This window comes from Mercurialis annua, linkage group LG1-X (assembly GCF_937616625.2).
Source record: "Mercurialis annua linkage group LG1-X, ddMerAnnu1.2, whole genome shotgun sequence".
In the NCBI taxonomy this organism is placed as follows: domain Eukaryota; kingdom Viridiplantae; phylum Streptophyta; class Magnoliopsida; order Malpighiales; family Euphorbiaceae; genus Mercurialis; species Mercurialis annua.
In genome coordinates this window covers 64,617,902-64,641,624 of record NC_065570.1, presented here as the reverse complement: position 1 = coordinate 64,641,624, position 23,723 = coordinate 64,617,902, and the positions used below count along the sequence as shown (strand labels likewise).

Sequence of the window (23,723 nt, the reverse complement as noted above, 5' to 3'; positions counted from 1 at the left end):
GTCAACCACTGGCTACGATAACTCTCTGTCACTGCATATGGTAAAAAGTATTCCCTAAAGTGGTTTGCAAATTCAGCCCAGGTCATAGTATCCATAGTTGGCTGAATGTGCTGCTGAAACCAATCTTTCGCGGGTCCTTTCAATGACATTTCCACCATAATGATGGTCTGTCTCTCATTAGCTTGCAGGCGTCGAGCATTACGTTCTACTTCTTCGAGGAAATCAAGAGCATCACCTGTACTGTCGAACTTAGTTGGCTTAAGGCGCATATAGGCCAAAACGATATCTCGATCAGTGAAAGCCACATTGCGTAACTGTTGCTGCTGTAGTTGCTCACGATGCATATTCTGTACCTCAGCCTGATTGGCTTGCATAGCCGCAATTCCCGTAAGAAACTGATTCAGATCGAAACCCACAACATTAGGTTGCTGGGCTTGCGCTTGCACTCCAGGTGCCTGCGCCTGGGCCTCTTGGCCACCACCTCCTCCCTGAACAGAAGACTCATCTTGAGCTTCTGGATGGACGTCATGCGCCCCTTCTATAACGTTACGTGCTGCAGCGGCAGCTCGCTCTAGTTCTTGTCGTTGGTCAGACATCCTGACCAAGACAAACAGCGTTATTTAGCCACATAACCGCATATTATTGCAAACGCATACCGTAATAAACGCGCATCTCATCACAAGCGAACACACACGTAAGACAGACTCACAACCTAGAGGGAAAGCTGAAAGTTTGAAAATCAAATGAATACGTAACAAAGACAAGACAAGACTCGAGTCCTATGTGCTGCAGTAGACTCCTATGAAAATCAATCACTCTACTGACATAAGCAATGGTAACTGGACCATGCTCTGATACCAACTTTGTCACGACCCAATCTCAGGGCCGAGACCGGCGCTAGGGAATGGGAGTGGTTGCTCCGAAACCCGTAGCAAGCCTAAAAACGTAAAATAATTTTTCGCAATTCTAAATGTAAACATCATGCATGACATAAGCAAACACGTGTCATGCAGAAGCACATATGCCAGGCACACATATTCTCTGGCAGTCACCACATATAAATAACGCAGCAAGCGTAAAACGTTTAAAACTTTAAAACGTTAGAGTAATATTTACAGAAAACTATATATAACAGCTGACTCACAAAATACTTATCTACTGCAGCTCTAAGAGTAAAGTACTGTTTCTTTACATATTCAAAATACAGACTTCTGAAAGTAGGATAGAAGTCCGTTGCTTCAAAGCGTCTTTATCCTGAAAGGAAATCTGTGAGGGGTCAGTATATTGGGATATACTGAGTGAGTTCATACATTTACTAATAAGTATTCAAATAAAATGTAAAATCGCAATCAATCATATGCAGCCAAGTATAAGATCCGATTGAAACCTTAATCCTCAAACATACTAATAATCAGTCGATCAACCCAATCATAAATATCAATTGCGAGTCCAACTCGCTGGTGGCCCAGCCACTAGATACGGGGACTTCCAGGCTACACCGTAGCCGAGTTCACTCTGCGTATCTAAATCATAATCCAATCGTAAATCTCATACTCATCATCAGCTCCCAGCTGAGTCATATTAAAACTGGTGATCACACAGTCCTATTGTCGCCCAATAGGTAGCACGTTCCATCGGATCAATACCGGTTTCAAATCAAATATATACGCAATTCATAAAAGTGTTTCGCATATAAAACATGCAATTCAAATATAAAGCAATATAAAATAATTGCTTAGTTAAATACTTTAAAAGCAAATCGTATAAACTCACAGAAAACGCTTATCCAAAAATACGTCGGGGCTTTAGAACGTCAAGCTTCCCGAACTCCTGGTCCAGCTCCTTCTTGCCTTGCTGGATCTAAAACAAATTTCAAAACATTTGACTGACATCAGAATCCTATTCTAAGATTGACTCTAGACTCAAGACTAGACACACTGAGCTTTATTAACCATCGTGCCTCTCACGTGATTATCCCGATAAACGGTATCAAACTCGTTTATGGATAAAATATCACTTTTAACTTCATTAGGTTAATGTCTCACATTAATCAATTACTAACCCATTTCACGTCTCGATATGCGCGTATAAAATTTCTCGAAGAACTAGGTCGATAGACGAAAACACTGTGCGTACGCACGTCTGCCTGTGCGATTGCACAGGGGACTGTGCGTCTGCACGGTGTGACTGTGCGTTCGCACAGTCCTAGCAGACTGTGCGTTCGCACAGTCCATGACTGTGCGTTCGCACAGTCACCTGACTGTGCGTTCGCACAGTTGACTGTGCGTTCGCACAGTCCATTGACTGTGCGTTCGCACAGTCCTGCTGTGCGTTCGCACAGCTCGGCTGTGGGACGCACAGCCACGGGCTTTTGCCCGGAAATCGTTTTCCGACGTGCTCCATCGTGCCAAAACGCTCAAAACGTAACTAAAACGCTATTTCTAACTTCAAAACACCCAAATACGATCCTATAATCGAATAAACGATAAAATCGTTTCGTGGCCTAAAACTTTGAATCAATATAACTCAAAATATAATCAACGAAACGGTAAAACGTCAAGCTTACCGTGATTCGCCTCGTGAATACGATCAATTCGAGTTATTAAACGTCGAAAATGGACGAGAAACGGAATCGAGCGACGGAAACGGCGATGAACTGACGAGCGAAAGGAATGAAAGGAATGGAGTGTCTGGATCCTTCATCTGAAGGGTTTTTATATATATATCTGGCTAACTTGCACTTTGGTCCTTGAAACTTTTCAAAAGTTTCAATTTAGTCCAAAACCTATTCGCGTCCAAATTTTAAACAGTCTCCGATTGACTTGAAACTTTTACCATAAATACTATAAATTATTTCGCGGACTTTGGCGAAATAAAATTCCTTACGGGATTTATAAATTATTTTATATTAATTTCTGAAGTTAAATCCCCAAATCCCGCTAATTGACTTATTAAAATTTATTCAAATTTCCCGATATAATTAAATTAAATTCTTCTTAATTTAATTTATCGGAAATCACGACACGTGGCACGACGTAATTATCTTAAAATATTTTGGGGTATTACAAAAGCACAATACAATTCCAATTTAAATAGATCCAAACAATCTATAACAACCCTAGCATGTGATTTCATTAATCATTAATATTTCAATACTAAATTTAATGGATTATGAACTCTAAAATAGAACTTTATCGATTAAACCATATAGCAATACTCATGCTACAATCTCAACACAAATCTTGAAAATCTCATAAATCATGTGTAGATTGATAGGTGCAAAATGCACCTATGTTCTAGAGTTGTCTTACTATTTAGAGGTATTTGCGTGCTTATTGTATGTATGAGCATTTCAAGAACAGCAGAGTATTACAAAGTCTTTTTGACATAAAGAAGGAAGGATCTAAGTATCAGGAAAGAAGCGAAGTCTTAGAGCGAAGAAACGAACAAAAGATGGCTGAAAAAGAGAAGGGCTCGATCGATCCCCATGAAGAAATGAAAGCAGCAAGTCCGAGAAAGGAAGGACTCATTCGGGCTGTAATACCCCGTATAATTATTAGTGTTTATTTTCGCTAGTGTCCAATTTTAATTGATTAGGACCTCGAAAATAGTGAATAAATTCACGTGATGAATTTATAAGGGTAAAAATGTGATTTGCTATGTGTTTGCCTTAAATGTGATTTTTGGCAATTTTACGTGTTAAAAGTGAATTTTGTGATTTTTCACTAAAAACCGTAAAAATAATTATTTTAAATATTTTTAAAAGGCCCAAAAATATTTTAACTCAGCCCATATGATATGATTTAATGTTTTTGAATATTTGGTAAAGTTGAATTTATTTTGCCCCTAGAGTTCGAATTATTTACAAGAATGCCATAATGGCAAACTTGTAAATAATTGAATCTTCAAATAAATATCTAGATATTTTTCCTACATAAACTTGGTGCCCAAGTCTCTATTTCATCTTCTTCATTTGGTGTGGGTGCCGAATACACCTTTGATCAAAACACAAAACTTTCAACTTTGATTTTCTCTCAAAACTTTCTTCACGAAAATTGTCGAAAATATTGCGTAGATCGTGTATCTGTATTTGCATGTTGAATCAAGGTATAATTTTAAAGCTCAAAACCTTACTTTAAGTTGCTGATGTTGGTTAAGTGTTAGAAAAATGCATAGGATGGTTTAAATATGGTGTTTGATGATTGATTAGCTAGTTTTAGTAATTGTTTACGTGGATTTCGGTTTTAAAATAATTTTTCCGTGAAAATTAAATTTATTTATTTAAATTTCTGGGCTGATCTATATGTTGAGATTTATATATGCTTTAAAGTGTAATTTTTGTGGATTAAAAATGTTAATTAATTCGGGTGTTAATTTAATTAGTTGGGTTTCGATTTTTAATTGTTTTAAAGCTTAAAAATCGCTTAAAAAGGGTAAATAAATTGATTTTTAATTTCTGGAAATAATTTTATTTATGGATGAGTTATATTTGTGGTTGATGTTAATTAAATGCTTAATGGTTAACTTTTAGCGGTTTAATAATCGGGTTTAAATTTTAATAACTCTATTCGGCTAAAATTTGATGAAAAAGGGTAAAACTGTCATTTTAATTTCTGGACAGAAATAATTCATGAAACATTTCTGGAAATACATATGATAATTATTTATGGAATTTAAATGATTTTTGTGTAGTGTTTTGAAGGATTAATAATCGGTTTTGATTATTAATTGATATTTCGGTTTTAATTGCTAAAATAATGAAAAATAAATATTTTAAAATTTTGGGCTGCTGTTTTTACAAGATAAAAATTAAAAATGTATTTGAAACTGATTTTGATGAATTTCGGTGTTAAAATGGCTTAAAATGAATTTTTAAGCGTTTTTAGCGTTTTTGAGTTTTTCGGCCAAAACCACCGGAATACGGTGACCGGAGTTTGAGTAGAGGGGATAGAGCATGGTGGCTCAGTCCTAAACTCATTTGGCAGCAGTTAGTGCCGAAATGTTTTTGGCAGAAAATAAGGGGGGGCCGAGCCCCGGGTCAAAAATATTTTACGGAAAAATATTTTTGGATATTTTTGAATTGTGATATGTTTGTTGATATTTTCTAAAAGTGTATTTTTAGAAAATTATGTGAATTGAATGTATGTTAGAATTATATGGAGTTATAATTCTATGTTTATTTATTGAAATAAATAAACTACGTGGTGTATCGTATAGAAATACGATGACGCGGAAATAGATAGTCGGAATCAAATTTGGTTTGTGATTATGTGGTTATATGGTTGAGTCGGTCTAGAGTATATCCTAGAATTTAGAGTTATTACATTTATTAATGTTTAATCTCTAAATTAGATCCAGCGAGTTTTGTCGCGGAAACCGGCGAGCAAAGGTTTTGAATATTCGACGGGTGATATTTTTTAATATTTGGAATAAGCGAGTACTGTGAATGTGTTTACAACTTATACTGCTAAATATTAGTATTAAAAATATTGCGAACTGCTTTACATGATTTGCAAATGCTTTATTTTATTTTGAATTTAAATCGCATGAACTATTCATAGTGTTGAAACCGATTTAGATTCATTGAAACGTGCTTACTATTGGGCGGCAATAGTGCTGTGTGATCACCGGTATTGCATTTAGAATGGGTTGCATGTGAATGTGCTGTGTGAATCCTGGCGACGGCCTGGAAAGTCAGGCGACGGCCTAGACTCTGTGTGAACAGATCTTCAGAGGCAACGGAATATAGACGACCAAAGGCAGTAAAGAGAAACTGCCGAGATCTGAGAGGTTGAACCTTTTAAAAAAGTGAAATGGCGACGGTATATATATGTACTGCCGAAATCTGTTGTATGGTGAAAGAGTCTAAAGACCTTCACATACGTAAAATATGAATGATCAGATTTGACGGGCTAGAGTACAAAAAGAAATGAATAAATACGGCCATAAAAAAGGTTAACCCGTAATGTGGTGAAATGATGTGTAATATTTATGTTTCCTGTTTTGAAAGCATATAGGAACATGAATCATGGTTTAGGGTTTCATATGAATCGGTAATCTGGAATGCATTGCTTTCATATTAATGTTTATTAGTACATGTTGTACGCATTCACCAGTTTTTATAACTGACCCCGTTGAATTTAATATTTTTACAGGCGAGTAGTTTGACGTGTGGATTTCCAATTTCTTGTTCCGGAAATCCCTAGCTTGAATAAGTGAGAATGACTTTCCTTTATGTGTCTAGAGTTGCAGTAGCTAGAGTAATGAACGGTGATACCTTAGTAGTCGTTGGACTTATTTATGCTTTATATTTTATAACGCTTAAACTCTGATATAATATGTAATATGTGAATGCTGTGCGTAAGTCCGAGCGACTGCACTTGAATAAAATGCGATGAACGCATCTGCATAGTGAAATGCAGTTAAATCCATAATGAAATGGTCTGCATAATGAAATGCGGTTAAGTCCATTAGAGAAATGGCCTGCATAGTGAAATGCAGTAATTACCATAGTAAGATGGTATGCATAATGAGATGCATGATAAACCATAGAGAAATGGTTTTGAAACTAAAATGCAATAATTAAAGAGAAAAATTATGTGCATGTTTTAAATGGTAATTTTTAATCAGAACGTTTTAAACTGCGATTTTAAAATGTTCGAAAATGATTTAATTTCCGCGAAAAATTTTAAGTGATTTTTAATGTATTTTTAAGGCTTGCTACGGGTTTCGGAGCAACCACTCCCATTCCCTAGCGCCGGTCTCGATGCCGAGAATCGGGTCGTGACAAAGGTGGTATCAGAGCATATGGTCGAAAAACGTGCCATTGTCGAGTTTGATATCAAAGTGATGGTTTATAGTCTTAAACCATTACTAATATATGAAAAGAGTAATGAAAGGTGGTATAAGTTGTTGATTCCTAGGTACCTTGACATTAAGTTGACCTAAGGATTAGGAAATTGATATAGAGTCTACTGCAACATATAAGTTTCTGTCATGTCATTTGTTAAGTCATCATTTGTTTTTAAATATTCCCAGCTGTGCTCTAGGATCGAGTCTGTATGCTTGTTAGGAGTAAGTAGAACCTGGTAGTATACGATTAGAACGTTTAGATAGATTTTTAATAGACGGCGTGCTTTGATCAGAATGGCTGATCAGCATGAGGAAAACATTCAAGAGGAGAATGTTCATGATGAGGAGTCCGTTCATAACGATGCGATACCCGCAGCAGGCGAAGGTCGTGGTCGTGGACGTGGACGTGGTCGAGGTCGTGGTAGAGGCCGTGGGCCTAATTTTAATATTCCGGGCTTTGATTTCGAACAATTTTTAGCTGGCATAGCAGCCATGCAAACGAATCAAGCGGAAGTGCAGAATATGCATAGAGAGCAGTTGAATTATCAACAGCAGAGAGTTGGTGCTAATGTTGATCGTGATCTCGTTATGGCTTACATGAGGCTCAAGCCCATGAAGTTTGATGGATCGAACGATGCGTTAGATTTCTTAGAGGAAGTAGAGATGAACGCTAGACGTCTTAATGCTAATGAAAGACAGTCTATACTGATGGTGGAGATGTCAGTAAAAGGATCTGCGAAGGACTGGTTTCAAAGGCATATTCAACCAAGTATGGGAGAGATGACTTGGAATGAATTTGTCACTCGATTTAAGAATTTCTTTCTGCCGTTTTCAGTAACGGAGAATCATCGAGAGAAACTGTTGAATCTGAATAAGATAGGAAAGACTGTGCAGGAGTATGTGACGGAGTTCACAAGATTGAGTCGATTCACACCTGATCTGATGTTGGATAGAGATAGGGTGAATTCAAGGTTTATTAAGGGGCTAGGACCCGAATATATTGGATTGCTATCTGATGTTAGTAAGGATCTGGTTCAAATCATCGATAGTGCACGTCAGATGGAAAGTACTTTGATCCAATTTGGAAAGATCAATGTTACTGGTGAGCTCGTAAGAGAAGGAACTGCTAGTTCGAATACGAATAGGTTTACTGGACCATATCGTAAAGGATTTAAGAAGGGAAAGAAAGATAGGAGGTTCAGTATGTCTGGATCAAGTTCTAGTGGACGAAGTTCAGGAGGAACGGTACCACTATGTCCAACTTGTGGGAAGAAGCATTTTGGAGCATGCTATTGGGCAACTAGAGGATGTTACACGTGTGGACAGCAAGGTCATTTCTCTAGAGAATGTCCTATGTCTGGACCACAAGGTTCAAGTGCTAGTGTTGTTCAACCAGTGTTTCAACAACCTAGACCTGTATATCCTGCAGTGTCTGGGCAGGCACAGAACCAGAATGTGTTTAATGGACAACGTGGAAGAGGATATGGTTTTGGTAATCGAGGTGGAGGAAGGACCATAGGCGGACGAGGATCTGGAGCAACTGCTAGCGGAGGGCAGGCTAGAGTTTTTGCGATCAATCCTCAAGAGGCGAATGCGTCGAATGCGGTAGTGCAAGGTATATTTTCAATATCTTCGCATGATGCATCAATTTTATTTGATCCCGGTGCTACGCATTCATTTGTATCGTCGAGTTTTGCATTAAAATTAGGAATTCAACCTGTGATTTTGCAAAACCCATTGTTAGTAGCTACACCTGTAGGCGAAAGCATAGACGTTATTGTAGTGTATCCGTCGTGTCCTGTGTTAATTGGAGAGCGAGAATTGCTTGCGGATTTGTTGTTGCTTAATGTTTTAGAATTCGACGTCATCCTAGGAATGGATTGGTTGTCGCAACATTATGCAAATGTGGATTGTAGAGAAAAGATAGTGACGTTCCATGCACCTGGAACTGAACTTATCTCTATTCGGGGAGAGAAATTGGAAACCCCAAAGAGTTTAGTCTCGGCTTTGAAAGCGAGAAAGATGTTAAGTAAAGGATGTCAAGGATTTTTAGCTCTGGTACGAGATATCCAGAAGGTAGTGATGGACTTACAGTCTATTGTGATGCTTCTAGGATCGGGTTAGGATGTGTACTAATGCAACATGGTCGAGTTATAGCTTATGCTTCTCGCCAGTTGAAAAAGCATGAAGTTAATTATCCAACCCATGATCTAGAATTAGCAGCGGTGATATTTGCATTAAAGATTTGGAGACATTATCTATATGGAGCAAAATGCGAAATATTCACTGATCACAAGAGTCTGAAATACATATTTGATCAGAGAGAGTTGAATCTCAGGCAGAGGAGGTGGATGGAGTTGCTAAAGGATTATGACTGTACGATACAGTATCATCCTGGCAAAGCTAACGTAGTGGCTGATGCGTTGAGCAGAAAATCAGCAGGAAGTTTAGCTCATGTTACTTTAGTTGAGAAGAGACCAATGATTAGAGGAGTGCATTCGTTGTTTGATCAAGGAGTTCAATTAGAGGTTTCGTATTTGGGGAGTTTGTTAGCTCAAATGACGGTTAAACCTACATTGAATGATCAGATTAAGGAACTTCAGACAACAGATCCTCAACTAAAGCATGTTATTGCAGAAGTTCAAAAGGGAATGAACTCTGAGTATAATTTGAAAGGTGGTATTCTGAAATTTGGTACAAGGGTGTGCGTACCAAATGTAGAGGAATTGAAACAGAGAATTATGATGGAGGCACATGGATCTAAGTATAGTGTTCATCCTGGTTCTACCAAGATGTATCACGATGTTAAGCAGATGTATTGGTGGAATGGTATGAAAAGGGATATAGCAGAATTTGTTGCTAAGTGTCCGATATGCCAACAAGTGAAGTTGGAACATCAGAGACCATTTGGATTTTTGCAACAATTACCAATACCAGAATGGAAATGGGAAAGAATAACCATGGATTTTGTCGTTGGATTGCCTAAGTCGCAACATGGTTTTGATTCGATATGGGTTATCGTTGATCGAATGACAAAGTCGGCTCATTTCATTCCGATCAAGGTTACCTATACGGCAGCAAAGTTGGCACAGATTTATATTGACAAAGTAGTCAGTTTACATGGAGTTCCTGTGTCAATTGTGTCAGATCGAGGATCAGTTTTTACATCCCGATTTTGGCAAAGTCTGCAAGAGGCTTTAGGAACGCGCTTAGATTTTAGTACAGCGTTTCATCCCCAAACGGATGGACAGTCTGAAAGGACTATCCAGACTTTGGAGGATATGTTAAGAATGTGTGTTTTAGATTTCGGAGGCCATTGGGATGAGTATCTACCGTTAGTAGAGTTTTCATATAACAATAGTTATCATTCCAGTATTGAGATGGCACCGTATGAGGCGTTGTATGGACGTAAGTGTAGATCTCCAATTTGTTGGGAAGAAGTTGGAGAAAGAAAGTTGACAGGAGCTGAAATTGTTCAGATTACATCTGAGAAAGTGCCGTTGATTAAGCAACGTTTAGAAACTGCATTTAGTCGGCAAAAGAGCTATGCTGATGTGAGGAGAAAGGATATAGAATTTCAAGTCGGAGATTTTGTGTTTCTTAAAATATCACCTTTGAAAGGTGTAATCCGATTTGGAAAGAAAGGAAAGCTAGCGCCGAGATATGCAGGGCCTTACGAGGTAGTTGAGCGAATAGGAGCGGTAGCTTATAAGTTAGCATTACCGTCTGAGATGTCGCAAGTACATCCAGTGTTTCACGTGTCGATGCTTAGGAAGTATATACCTGACCCTCATAGACTTATTCAACCTCAGGAGGTTGAGATAGACAAGGAGCTATCTTATGAGGAAGAACCTGTAGAAATTGTGGATACCCAGATTAGGAAACTCCGTAGTAAGGAGATACCTATGGTAAAAGTGCTCTGGAGGAGCCGTACAATTGAGGAATGTACATGGGAAACAGAGGCGGATATGCGGAAACGATATCCCCACTTGTTTGCTCAAGGTAATAGTTTGTTTTGAAATTCGAGGACGAATTTCTTATAAGGAGGGGTGAATGTAATACCCCGAATAATTATTAGTGTTTATTTTCGCTAGTGTCCAATTTTAATTGATTAGGACCTCGAAAATAGTGAATAAATTCACGTGATGAATTTATAAGGGTAAAAATGTGATTTGCTATGTGTTTGCCTTAAATGTGATTTTTGGCAATTTTACGTGTTAAAAGTGAATTTTGTGATTTTTCACTAAAAACCGTAAAAATAATTATTTTAAATATTTTTAAAAGGCCCAAAAATATTTTAACTCAGCCCATATGATATGATTTAATGTTTTTGAATATTTGGTAAAGTTGAATTTATTTTGCCCCTAGAGTTCGAATTATTTACAAGAATGCCATAATGGCAAACTTGTAAATAATTGAATCTTCAAATAAATATCTAGATATTTTTCCTACATAAACTTGGTGCCCAAGTCTCTATTTCATCTTCTTCATTTGGTGTGGGTGCCGAATACACCTTTGATCAAAACACAAAACTTTCAAGTTTGATTTTCTCTCAAAACTTTCTTCACGAAAATTGTCGGAAATATTGCGTAGATCGTGTATCTGTATTTGCATGTTGAATCAAGGTATAATTTTAAAGCTCAAAACCTTACTTTAAGTTGCTGATGTTGGTTAAGTGTTAGAAAAATGCATAGGATGGTTTAAATATGGTGTTTGATGATTGATTAGCTAGTTTTAGTAATTGTTTACGTGGATTTCGGTTTTAAAATAATTTTTCCGTGAAAATTAAATTTATTTATTTAAATTTCTGGGCTGATCTATATGTTGAGATTTATATATGCTTTAAAGTGTAATTTTTGTGGATTAAAAATGTTAATTAATTCGGGTGTTAATTTAATTAGTTGGGTTTCGATTTTTAATTGTTTTAAAGCTTAAAAATCGCTTAAAAAGGGTAAATAAATTAATTTTTAATTTCTGGAAATAATTTTATTTATGGATGAGTTATATTTGTGGTTGATGTTAATTAAATGCTTAATGGTTAACTTTTAGCGGTTTAATAATCGGGTTTAAATTTTAATAACTCTATTCGGCTAAAATTTGATGAAAAAGGGTAAAACTGTCATTTTAATTTCTGGACAGAAATAATTCATGAAAAATTTCTGGAAATACATATGATAATTATTTATGGAATTTAAATGATTTTTGTGTAGTGTTTTGAAGGATTAATAATCGGTTTTGATTATTAATTGATATTTCGGTTTTAATTGCTAAAATAATGAAAAATAAATATTTTAAAATTTTGGGCTGCTGTTTTTACAAGATAAAAATTAAAAATGTATTTGAAACTGATTTTGATGAATTTCGGTGTTAAAATGGCTTAAAATGAATTTTTAAGCGTTTTTAGCGTTTTTGAGTTTTCCGGCCAAAACCACCGGAATACGGTGACCGGAGTTTGAGTAGAGGGGATAGAGCATGGTGGCTCAGTCCTAAACTCATTTGGCAGCAGTTAGTGCCGAAATGTTTTTGGCAGAAAATAAGGGGGGGCCGAGCCCCGGGTCAAAAATATTTTACGGAAAAATATTTTTGGATATTTTTGAATTGTGATATGTTTGTTGATATTTTCTAAAAGTGTATTTTTAGAAAATTATGTGAATTGAATGTGTGTTAGAATTATATGGAGTTATAATTCTATGTTTATTTATTGAAATAAATAAACTACGTGGTGTATCGTATAGAAATACGATGACGCGGAAATAGATAGTCGGAATCAAATTTGGTTTGTGATTATGTGGTTATATGGTTGAGTCGGTCTAGAGTATATCCTAGAATTTAGAGTTATTACATTTATTAATGTTTAATCTCTAAATTAGATCCAGCGAGTTTTGTCGCGGAAACCGGCGAGCAAAGGTTTTGAATATTCGACGGGTGATATTTTTTAATATTTGGAATAAGCGAGTACTGTGAATGTGTTTACAACTTATACTGCTAAATATTAGTATTAAAAATATTGCGAACTGCTTTACATGATTTGCAAATGCTTTATTTTATTTTGAATTTAAATCGCATGAACTATTCATAGTGTTGAAACCGATTTAGATTCATTGAAACGTGCTTACTATTGGGCGGCAATAGTGCTGTGTGATCACCGGTATTGCATTTAGAATGGGTTGCATGTGAATGTGCTGTGTGAATCCTGGCGACGGCCTGGAAAGTCAGGCGACGGCCTAGACTCTGTGTGAACAGATCTTCAGAGGCAACGGAATATAGACGACCAAAGGCAGTAAAGAGAAACTGCCGAGATCTGAGAGGTTGAACCTTTTAAAAAAGTGAAATGGCGACGGTATATATATGTACTGCCGAAATCTGTTGTATGGTGAAAGAGTCTAAAGACCTTCACATACGTAAAATATGAATGATCAGATTTGACGGGCTAGAGTACAAAAAGAAATGAATAAATACGGCCATAAAAAAGGTTAACCCGTAATGTGGTGAAATGATGTGTAATATTTATGTTTCCTGTTTTGAAAGCATATAGGAACATGAATCATGGTTTAGGGTTTCATATGAATCGGTAATCTGGAATGCATTGCTTTCATATTAATGTTTATTAGTACATGTTGTACGCATTCACCAGTTTTTATAACTGACCCCGTTGAATTTAATATTTTTACAGGCGAGTAGTTTGACGTGTGGATTTCCAATTTCTTGTTCCGGAAATCCCTAGCTTGAATAAGTGAGAATGACTTTCCTTTATGTGTCTAGAGTTGCAGTAGCTAGAGTAATGAACGGTGATACCTTAGTAGTCGTTGGACTTATTTATGCTTTATATTTTATAACGCTTAAACTCTGATATAATATGTAATATGTGAATGCTGTGCGTAAGTCCGAGCGACTGCACTTGAATAAAATGCGATGAACGCATCTGCATAGTGAAATGCAGTTAAATCCATAATGAAATGGTCTGCATAATGAAATGCGGTTAAGTCCATTAGAGAAATGGCCTGCATAGTGAAATGCAGTAATTACCATAGTAAGATGGTATGCATAATGAGATGCATGATAAACCATAGAGAAATGGTTTTGAAACTAAAATGCAATAATTAAAGAGAAAAATTATGTGCATGTTTTAAATGGTAATTTTTAATCAGAACGTTTTAAACTGCGATTTTAAAATGTTCGAAAATGATTTAATTTCCGCGAAAAATTTTAAATGATTTTTAATGTATTTTTAAGGCTTGCTACGGGTTTCGGAGCAACCACTCCCATTCCCTAGCGCCGGTCTCGATGCCGAGAATCGGGTCGTGACACGGGCTCTCCCCCATTAAGTGAGGAGCTCGATCGAGCCACATAAAAAAATGGTTGAGAATTCAAATTCCAAGACAAGACTTAAAGCCCACTTCCGGATTTAGCCAAACACAACTCTTGTACTAGGTGTTTATTTTCCCTTTTTGTCTAGCCTATATAAGGCATTTTATCTCCATTCTAGGGTTGATCTTGTAATAACTTTTAGAACAACATTTTAGCTAGAGCATTATTCCTTGTGTAGAGAATATTCCTAGGGCTTTGTGCCATCTTCTTCAAGCTGTTATTACTTCATTGTTGATTATTCTTAGGTTTTGATTGAAGATTTGGTTTCATTTATTGTTGAAGTTTTTCTTCCATTGAATGTTATCTATTGGGTTTTCTACAAAGGTAACTAGTTCTTGCTTTTTAATGGTTTATTGTTCCTTAGTTAGTTGTGTTTTTAACTTAGCTATAATTGGCTAAGCCCCTTTATTTGAGGGTTGGAATGAAAGATTAAATGTTGTGTGAATGTGATATGGATGATTTGGGTAGTTAAAACTTGTGCTAATATTGATGCTTAATGCTTACCTAGGATTAGCTATCCTAGGTTTGATTAGAGTTTGTCTAGTACACCGAGAGGTGGCTAATTGAATGTACCAACGAGATTAGGAGTCTAGTTTTTGACGCCGCGAGAGCGGGTTAGAGAATAGGCGACCCCGGAATTGATGATTAATTGCTTTCCTTTGAGTATTGATGTTCAGAATCATGAGAGTGAGCTAAATATTTATCGTTGATTGATTGTGGTTTTATTGCTCTTTGAGGCTCGAGAGAGCGGGAGTAGCGCTTTAGAAGCGATTTTGTCCTTGTTCTCACCATATTTGCATATCATATGACCACGATATTTATGAATAATTCCGACCCCTAGACGCCTTTCTCTTATTGTGAAACCGTAGTTAATATAGTTGTGTTGATTGCAATTGCATAATTAGTTAAAGTGCTTAGTTTAATTGAATCGTTATTTGATTGTCTAATTGTGTTCGAGTCAATTCCCTTTTGCTATCGCTAAACGAATTAATATCCGTTAGAAATCATTCTCATTTAATCTGCTATCCTCGTGGGTTCGACAACCCGTACTTAAAGTCTACTCTATACTCTTGCGAGTTTTGACCAACATAGGTTCATAGATTAATTATTGAATCAAATCAATATTAGTATGTTATATCAACCAAGATCATAATCAATTAGAAAAATAGAAAAATTCAGATTATACCTTATAGATTTAGTACTCACAACATTGTTAAGATTGGAATAATATGCCATGAATCCAATACCACAGCAATCCGCAACAGATTCAAAAGAGGTGAAACAAATGTTAACTCATATCAATCTTGCTTCAAATAAGATGTAGGGGGATAAGGGATGACTATTATGCAAAAGGGGTGAAGGGATTAGGATTTGAGAGTGAAAAATTAGGTTTAGCTTCGAGTTAAGGGGGTTTTTAAATCCAAAAACAGACTTGCTGACAAGGTGGTTCGGCCGGACCATAGTTTGGTCCGGTCGGACCCCTTCAAAAAAAAAGGTCCAGTCGGACCACACCTTGGTCCGGCCGGACCTAAGCGGCAGGGCTGACCAGCCCTGAAAAACAAGGCAGGTTCGGTCGGACCACACTTGGTGTGGCTGAACATCACTCCAAACCTCCAAAAGGTCTGATTGTTTGTCCCGAAAACGTCAAAACATCGAAGTATTAACCCAACCAAACACCCAAGCACATAACACACGCATCAAACCATATTAATCAAGAGAAATGGCACGCGAAACCAACATAACAAAGTCGGAAAGTTCATCGAAGTTAACCGGAAAAACTACAGAATATTACAAAAATATATAAAAAAAAATATTTAATGAAAGCAGACCAAATCACTTGACATCTATGATTACTTTTTTTTTTCATAACTTAACTTTATATTATTGTATAGATGAATTATTCATTCAGTATTACTATTCATGTATAAACTAGGTGGCATTATTGATGAAACTTGAATGAAGACAACTTTTTGAAGGCAAATTACTATATTTTTGGATCAAGGTAAAATGTTCATATGAAATAAATGAAATAATATACGCAATAACAACTGAAGGCAAGTGTTACCATATCAATGATTTGACTTTTGACTAATATCATTAAAAAAAAGATTTCTCTAATAATTAAACATGATCAACTAATCTCCAAATGCCTCTCCTAAGTAGAATGTCACTCAACCAGTGAAGTCTAGTCTAAATAATTAAAATTTTCCGGTTCATTTTTTCGGTTTCGTATCTCAGTAGGGTTAATAATTTGCGGCCATTTAAAATTTAAAAAATTAACTATTAACTCTTAACTTCTAACGTAGTTAAATTATATCTCAATAATAATCTATACTATATATAAAAGTACAGATGATGGAGGCGGGGGGGAGGGGGGACAGGCACATTTACGTTAATATCCTTTATATTTAAAGATTATAATTATAAATTAAAACCTATTAAATAGTTATTAGAGTTAGAATACTAATTAAAATAAACTACTTGATTTAAAATAATAATTCAGATAATTGTAATTGAAAATAAAATACTTCATATTTTACATATAAAAAAATAAATAGTTAGCTAACATATATTAACCTAATAATATGGTTCTACTATCGATTTCTGTGTTGGACTCTTAAAAGAGTTTCAAAACTTATTTACTCCGCCTAATATACAAATATTAGTGTTAACGTCATTTAATGATTTTAAGTCTTTGGTTTAACTTTGAACCAATTTATAAGTTGATTTATTTCTATTTTAAATACTTTTATTTTAGATATAATACTACTTATTTAATATTTTTTATTTATATTTTTATAAATAAAATAAATTTCTAAGTAACTACTCTACTAATTATTATTTAACGTTTTATAAATACTTATTAATTAAATATAAATAAAACTATTCTAATTCATAATAAATATGACGAGTCACATTATGAGACACGTGTGATACACGTAAAACAACACTACTAATAATAAAAGAATTTATGTTACCAAAGATGTTTCTGATTCAAAATTAATTGTATTTAACGAATTAAGATTTGACATCTTAAACCAAAAAAATAGTTCCTCCCATTGTGCTTCATTGACTTTTAATTTGTTGCACCTAAATCCACCACTTAGATGGAGTTTTCCTATTTATAGTGCTTATTATAATTACATTTAAAAATGATGATAATTTGTCAATTTCATCATTTTAATTGCTTTAAAAACAACATGAACGAGAGAGTATGGTCATCCCACTTAATTTTGCCTCATTTGGTGGATATCCCATCACAATAATCTTTTTTTATTTAAAATAAATAAATCAATCAATCATAAAAACCCTAGCATACTCACTACAGAGAATGCATATAGGTTATAGTTAATATTCACATTCTAGATCTCTTGCTAAATACCATAAAAATTTGATTTTCTTTTATAGCTGTTTTTAGATTACATCTAAAAATTGTTTCGATTTGTTTTGATTGATCAAGAGGAGTGCAAGAATGAAGCTCCTAGGGTTTGCTCTAATATTTATAATGGTGGTGAGCTTTTGCTCGGCTAGAAACGTGAAATCTATCACAATAGAAATGCATGAACAAGAGCAGCAACACCTTGAGAACAACAAGGATGTTGATGCCGCCGGTTATCCCGGAAGCGGTCTCAACAACCATCATTACATCCCGAGGCAGGACTTTAACTATGGCGGAGATGGCGCCGATAACAGCGGCGGTGGATAATATTTGTTGCATATTTTGTTTGTTATACTAAATCAAAAGGAGTGTTCGTATGACTGTGTGTGTATATATATATATATATATATATATATATATATATATATATATATATGTTTATGCATGCCATATATCGTATCTTTAGTATAGTATTCGAGTTTCAGAACTCTTGTCTAAACCGAGTTATTATGTATCACACCCATGTAATATCCATTATTCTTACGTTATAGAATAAATGCATAAGAGTATGGATCTATGAAAATTCGACAAGAATTCCTTCGAGTTTAATGTATTTGAGGAGCAATTAATATGTATGTGACTTGATCAAGTATTTTGTATGTAAATTAATCAAGTATTTTATTATATATATTGTTATAAAATATAGTATTCAAGTTTTTTTACCTCTGCACTGAATGTATTATATCTTACACTAGGATTTAAGATTTAGTTTAAATAAGGGAATATGTGGTAAAAACTTTTTGTCAAGGTTTAAAAATATTCAAAATACGTGTTAATAATCGAAAGGGTGTTATAAAACAATCTTATTCTAATAAGCTGATCATCAATGTATAAGCGAATCCTCTATTATGCATGCCATATAATTTAGACACCATGACTTTAATTAGAGCATCTGAAAAATTTCATAATGTCAAATGATATAAAGTTTATTGATAGCAATGAAGTCTTTTTGATGTTGCAGAAAAGGCCTCCATGGGGTTGGGCTGCCCTTTAATTCTCAAGTATTTGGGCATGTTTTATTAAGTTCAAGGTTGGGCTGTATTATCAGGATCCATGGGCCTTTTACTCCAGTCCGTGAAAAAAACAATTAAAGTAAGAGTATTTGTAAAAAATACCCTTTTTAAAAATATTTGCTAAAAATACTGTGTTAGAAAATATATTTGATCACTTTTTTTCCAAAATTTATTTTTTACTTTGAAAATATATGAAAATACTCCGTTTTTTTTGAAATTGTTTGAAACTCTTTTAGAAAACGGTTTCAAAGATGAGCATTTAGAAACTGTTTGAAATATTTTGAGAACTTTTGAAACTGTATTAGGAACGGTTTAAAACAGTTTTAAATTATTATTTTTAGAAACCGTTTGAAACTTTATTAGAAAATGTTTATAAAACAATTTTTAAAATAGTTTCAAATTGTATTTTTTAAAAAATGTTTGAAAATGCTGAAGAAAAAATTACAGATTCATAAATTTAAGATACATACAATGCGTGTCTAAATTGCTATCTTAATGGTTAACCAAAATTTGTTTAGAAGAAAGTTGTAACTTCATTGATTAAGGAACAAAATTTACAATTTACTAACCGGAAAAGGATTCCTTCAAAAATGGGATCATTGTAAAATTTACAAGACAATTAATGGTAAGTGTAATTTCAAAGCGCAATTAATAAGAATAAAAATAATATGTTTATTTTATGAATATGTGTATAAAATAAAAGATTTTTTAAATGGGAGGGAAGAAGTAAGTGTTTGCATTTACTATTGAGAGTTTTTCAAAAATACTCATACTGTGTATAAATATTTTGAAAAATACAGTTTGACCAATTGGGGTTGATTTTTACGGTTTGACTTTTAAAAGTTGCAAAATTACACTTTTTGATTTGAAAAATACGGTTTTTAATTTTTTAAAACCAGTAAGTTTACTATCGGATTACTAACAGTTTACCAACGGTTTACAAAACAAAAAGTTTACTAACGGTTTACTAACAGTTTACTAACGGTTTTTATTTATAAAAATACGGTAAATCTCCTATCAGTTTACTAACAAAAAGTTTACTATCAATTTACTAACTGTTTACTAACAATTTACTTAAAAATCAAATTTACTATTAATTTATTTTTTAACCGTATAGTTAATTCATTAATCGTTTACTATCAGTTTACTAAAAAATAAGTTAATTTACCATATGCTTACTAACAGTTTATTAGTTTTACCAAAAATTATAGCTAATTTACCAAATATAAAGTATAGTTATACTTATTAACAGTTTACTATCGTTTTACTATCAATTTACTATCAGTTTATTTATTTATAAATAAACCATGCCTTTAATTTAAACCCACAGAACAGAGTATTCATAATAAACAATGCCCTTAATTTAACAATGAATTTAAAAGAGCCAAATTGCCTAGTATATGGATATTTTAATCAAAAACTAAACAGAAGAGAAGAGATTTTATCTCTAGTTCTATTTTCTCATTAATGGCTTCGCTAAAATAAATTTATAATTTTTTTAGTAAACTACTAATAAACCGTTAGTGAATTGCATACCCACTTACATTGCTCACTGACTCCCAAAATTATCAACTACCCATTTTAATCAAAAATCCAGCACTGAATTCATCAGATCCACCGTTGTCAGCAAACCACTGCAACCCATCAATTCCAACAAATCCACAAAATCTGGGTAACCCTCAGCCGCCACAACCATCGATTAACAACCCATCAATCGACGATTGTTCCATTTTCATAAGATTGAGCTGTTGTTGTAGATTTAGACATTTAAATCGACAACCCATCATCGCCGCCATCGCCGGCAACCTATGAATCGGCAACTCATCGCCGTTGTAGTCGTAAAATCAGAGGGAAAGACTGTTGCGCGAAGAAGACGAAGATCAGAAGAAAGAAGAAAAATCCACAGCCATTGTCAAATTCACCGTAAAATCAAAAAGGAAAAAGTTTAAAATTCAAACACGCTGAACTTCAACCGTATTTCTCAAGCCGGAGATGCTGAACAGTAAAAGTGAGATTATTTTGGGTTTCAACAGTACTGGGCCTAATTTCCTCTTTACTATTCTCCTCCTCTAACTTGATTTTCTTGCTCCATTGTCGTCATTTGATCATTTTGCTCTTTTTTTTTCTTTGTATCATCATTATAAAGAATATTAGAATTAGCAGTAAATATTTTTGCTGCTAATAATGCTAAAATTGTTATAATTAACATATACCAATAAAAACAATCGTGGCATATTGCTGCAATAAACGTTATCTTAATTAATTGGTAATAAAATTCATTGTAAAATGTTAATGATAACTTAACTAATACCAGCAACTTTCAAAATTATTGCTGAAAAATATCTTTTAGCAGCAAAAAAAAATAGCAGCAGGATAATTATTATCAAATACATTATTTTTTATTGTGCTAATCAAACTGGTATTTTAACTGATAAAAATAGAGTCAAACAATCCATTTTCATAATTATCCAAAATCATTTTCTAAAGACCGTTTTTGAAACTATATTTTAAAAAAAATACTAAAATATATTGAAATCCCTTTTAAACATACTGAAATATTAAAAAAATATACACTTAATATTTTAAAAATAATAATACTATGTGGGTGAAGTAAATTCTAACCAATACTTTCAAAATCACCTCATTTAACCGATTTTGTATTTGTTGTGTCAATTAGCTACTTTATAAAAGTAACTTTATATTTTACATGTCAGTCATGCCACTGCCGACTTAATATATTTTAATCATAAATGTTGGCAGGTCGTCTAAAAATCAAACCGAACTGTATCATTTCTAACCCTTAACCTAAAAATAAAATTGACCAACCTATTTTTAGGTGACTAATAGTTCGATTTAATTTTTAGGTGACATGTTAACATTTTTGATTAAAGTATATTGACTAAGCTATGACATGACTAATATGTGGTATAATTAAAAATTATTTTCGAAAACGACCATAAATTGACACAATAAATACGAAATCGGACGAAAAATATTAGTTAGAATTGACTTCACTTGTAAGATATTACTAGTATTTTTAAGATATTAAACCAAAAATCAATTGCAACCATATTAAAATATACTGAAGTTTTATTAAAAATTTTGATACTAGATTGAAATTATTTAAAACTATTTAAGACAATTTTCAAAACCGTTGTCGGAACTATTTAAAAGAAACTACTACTAAAATCTATTGAAATCACATTAACTTTTATGAGAAATTACACATATAAAATAACCTATTAAAATCTATAGAAACAATATTAAAACATACTGAAAATCATAAACTAAATTAAAGTATTTCAAAAAATTAACATTTGAAATGCATCAAAGTATAGTTTTGTATTATGTACATCACTATGAAGTTGTTATACAAGAGTACACTTGGTTTAGGAAATTCGTCGAACAGTTTACGTGCACAATGCTTCATTTCACTAATTGAACATTTAATTGCAAATTAAGGGAATTTTCGTCTAATTACAATTAATTCTAATTTTAATTACAATTAATTCTAATTTTAATTACAATTAATTCTAATTTTAATTACAAATTAAGGGAGTATTTGATGAGTGTCACTCAAGTTGATCGCAGATTGATAATGAATTGACACTTGAATCATAATATGCACCAGCAGCTTCTAGCAATTTGCCATCAATGCTAGCTATTTTAGCCATAATTAATCTAGCATGTATGAAGGTGGACTTTTCCTATTTATAGTGCCAAACAATGCAAATATTGACAAAAGATTTTCTTTCATTGTCACGGTGTATATTCTTTATATCAAAATTTAATTTGTTTCGGTCTTTAAAATAAGTTTTAGAACTGTTCATATTTCTCGACATTTTTTTTGATAATTGGAGAGAGCGAGCGTTTGTAAGAGAAATTGAACCCACGACCTATCGATTTGTTGTCCAGCGCTTACAGCATTTGAACTATAACTCATTGATATTTCTCGACATCAGATTAATGGTAGATTTACATTATTTTTGTCAACAAAACATAGAAATGAAGAGCGTAGACGAGTCTTTCCTTAAATAAATATCAAATTATGACATATCTCTAAATATCATCTAAAGACTGAAGAATTTTAAAGGCTTAATTGCGCCAAAAATCACAAACTTTCGCGTGTTTTTGGTATTTAACATAATCTTTTTTTCTTGACATATTTAGCATTAACTTTCATTTTTTGGCATATTTGTTCACGGGATCATTTTGGATGAAAAATGACGTCGTTTTGGATGTAAAACGACGCCGTTTTACATCCAAACCAGCACAATTTTTCAAAGTAAACGCAATCGTGGACAAATATGCCAAAAATTAAAAGTTAATGTTAAATATGACAAGAAAAAAAGATTATGTTAAATACCAAAAATAGGCAAAAATTTGTAATTTTTGGTGTAATTGAAGAATTTTAAATGAACAAAATTTATGAATTTATAAGCATAGTTAAATGTACTGGAGATCTGAATAATGAATGTCACGTAATCGATTGCATACTTGTGGGATAATCCTAGCTTTCACTAATTAACCATAGCTAAATTACTAGTCCCCTTATTGCTGAGTTATAAGGTGGAGTTTCCCTATTTGGATGAAAAGATTTTATTTCAACGCCATATTAATGTCAATCTGGATATAATTCTTTCAATGCATCAATTTTTACCCTGGCCATCCCATTACTAATACCAATATTCAACTTGCTTCATTTGGTGGAGACCCCATAACCAAATATATATTAGTATTTAGGGTACATAATGATTAAAAAATTAAATTTATTCGTCTTTTAATGAATTCTAATTTTTATAATTTTATCAATATTTTAATACTAATTTTAGTCTAATTTCATTATTGTTCAATTTCACATATACTTTTAATGTTGAATTAATAATATATCTATAAGTTTTTTATTTTATTTTTATAATTTTACACATATATATTAATTTTAAAAATCATATTCATTAGTGTATCATGTCCTATCAAATTAAATAATTTTTAAAATTCGTCTAAAATTGTTGTTAATTTTTTAAAATTGAGTAAATTTCCAAAAATAGAAA

At 33.5% G+C, this 23,723-nt stretch overlaps 1 long non-coding RNA gene across 1 annotated transcript; it reads left to right on the top strand.

Annotated features, from left to right (window-relative positions):
* The first annotated feature begins 12,174 nt into the window (after positions 1-12,174).
* On the top strand, positions 12,175-13,989 carry LOC130015307 (uncharacterized). Its single transcript, XR_008790330.1, has 2 exons — positions 12,175-12,812; positions 13,526-13,989. It is a non-coding gene; the product is annotated as an uncharacterized LOC130015307 (long non-coding RNA).
* The last annotated feature ends 9,734 nt before the right edge of the window (positions 13,990-23,723 follow it).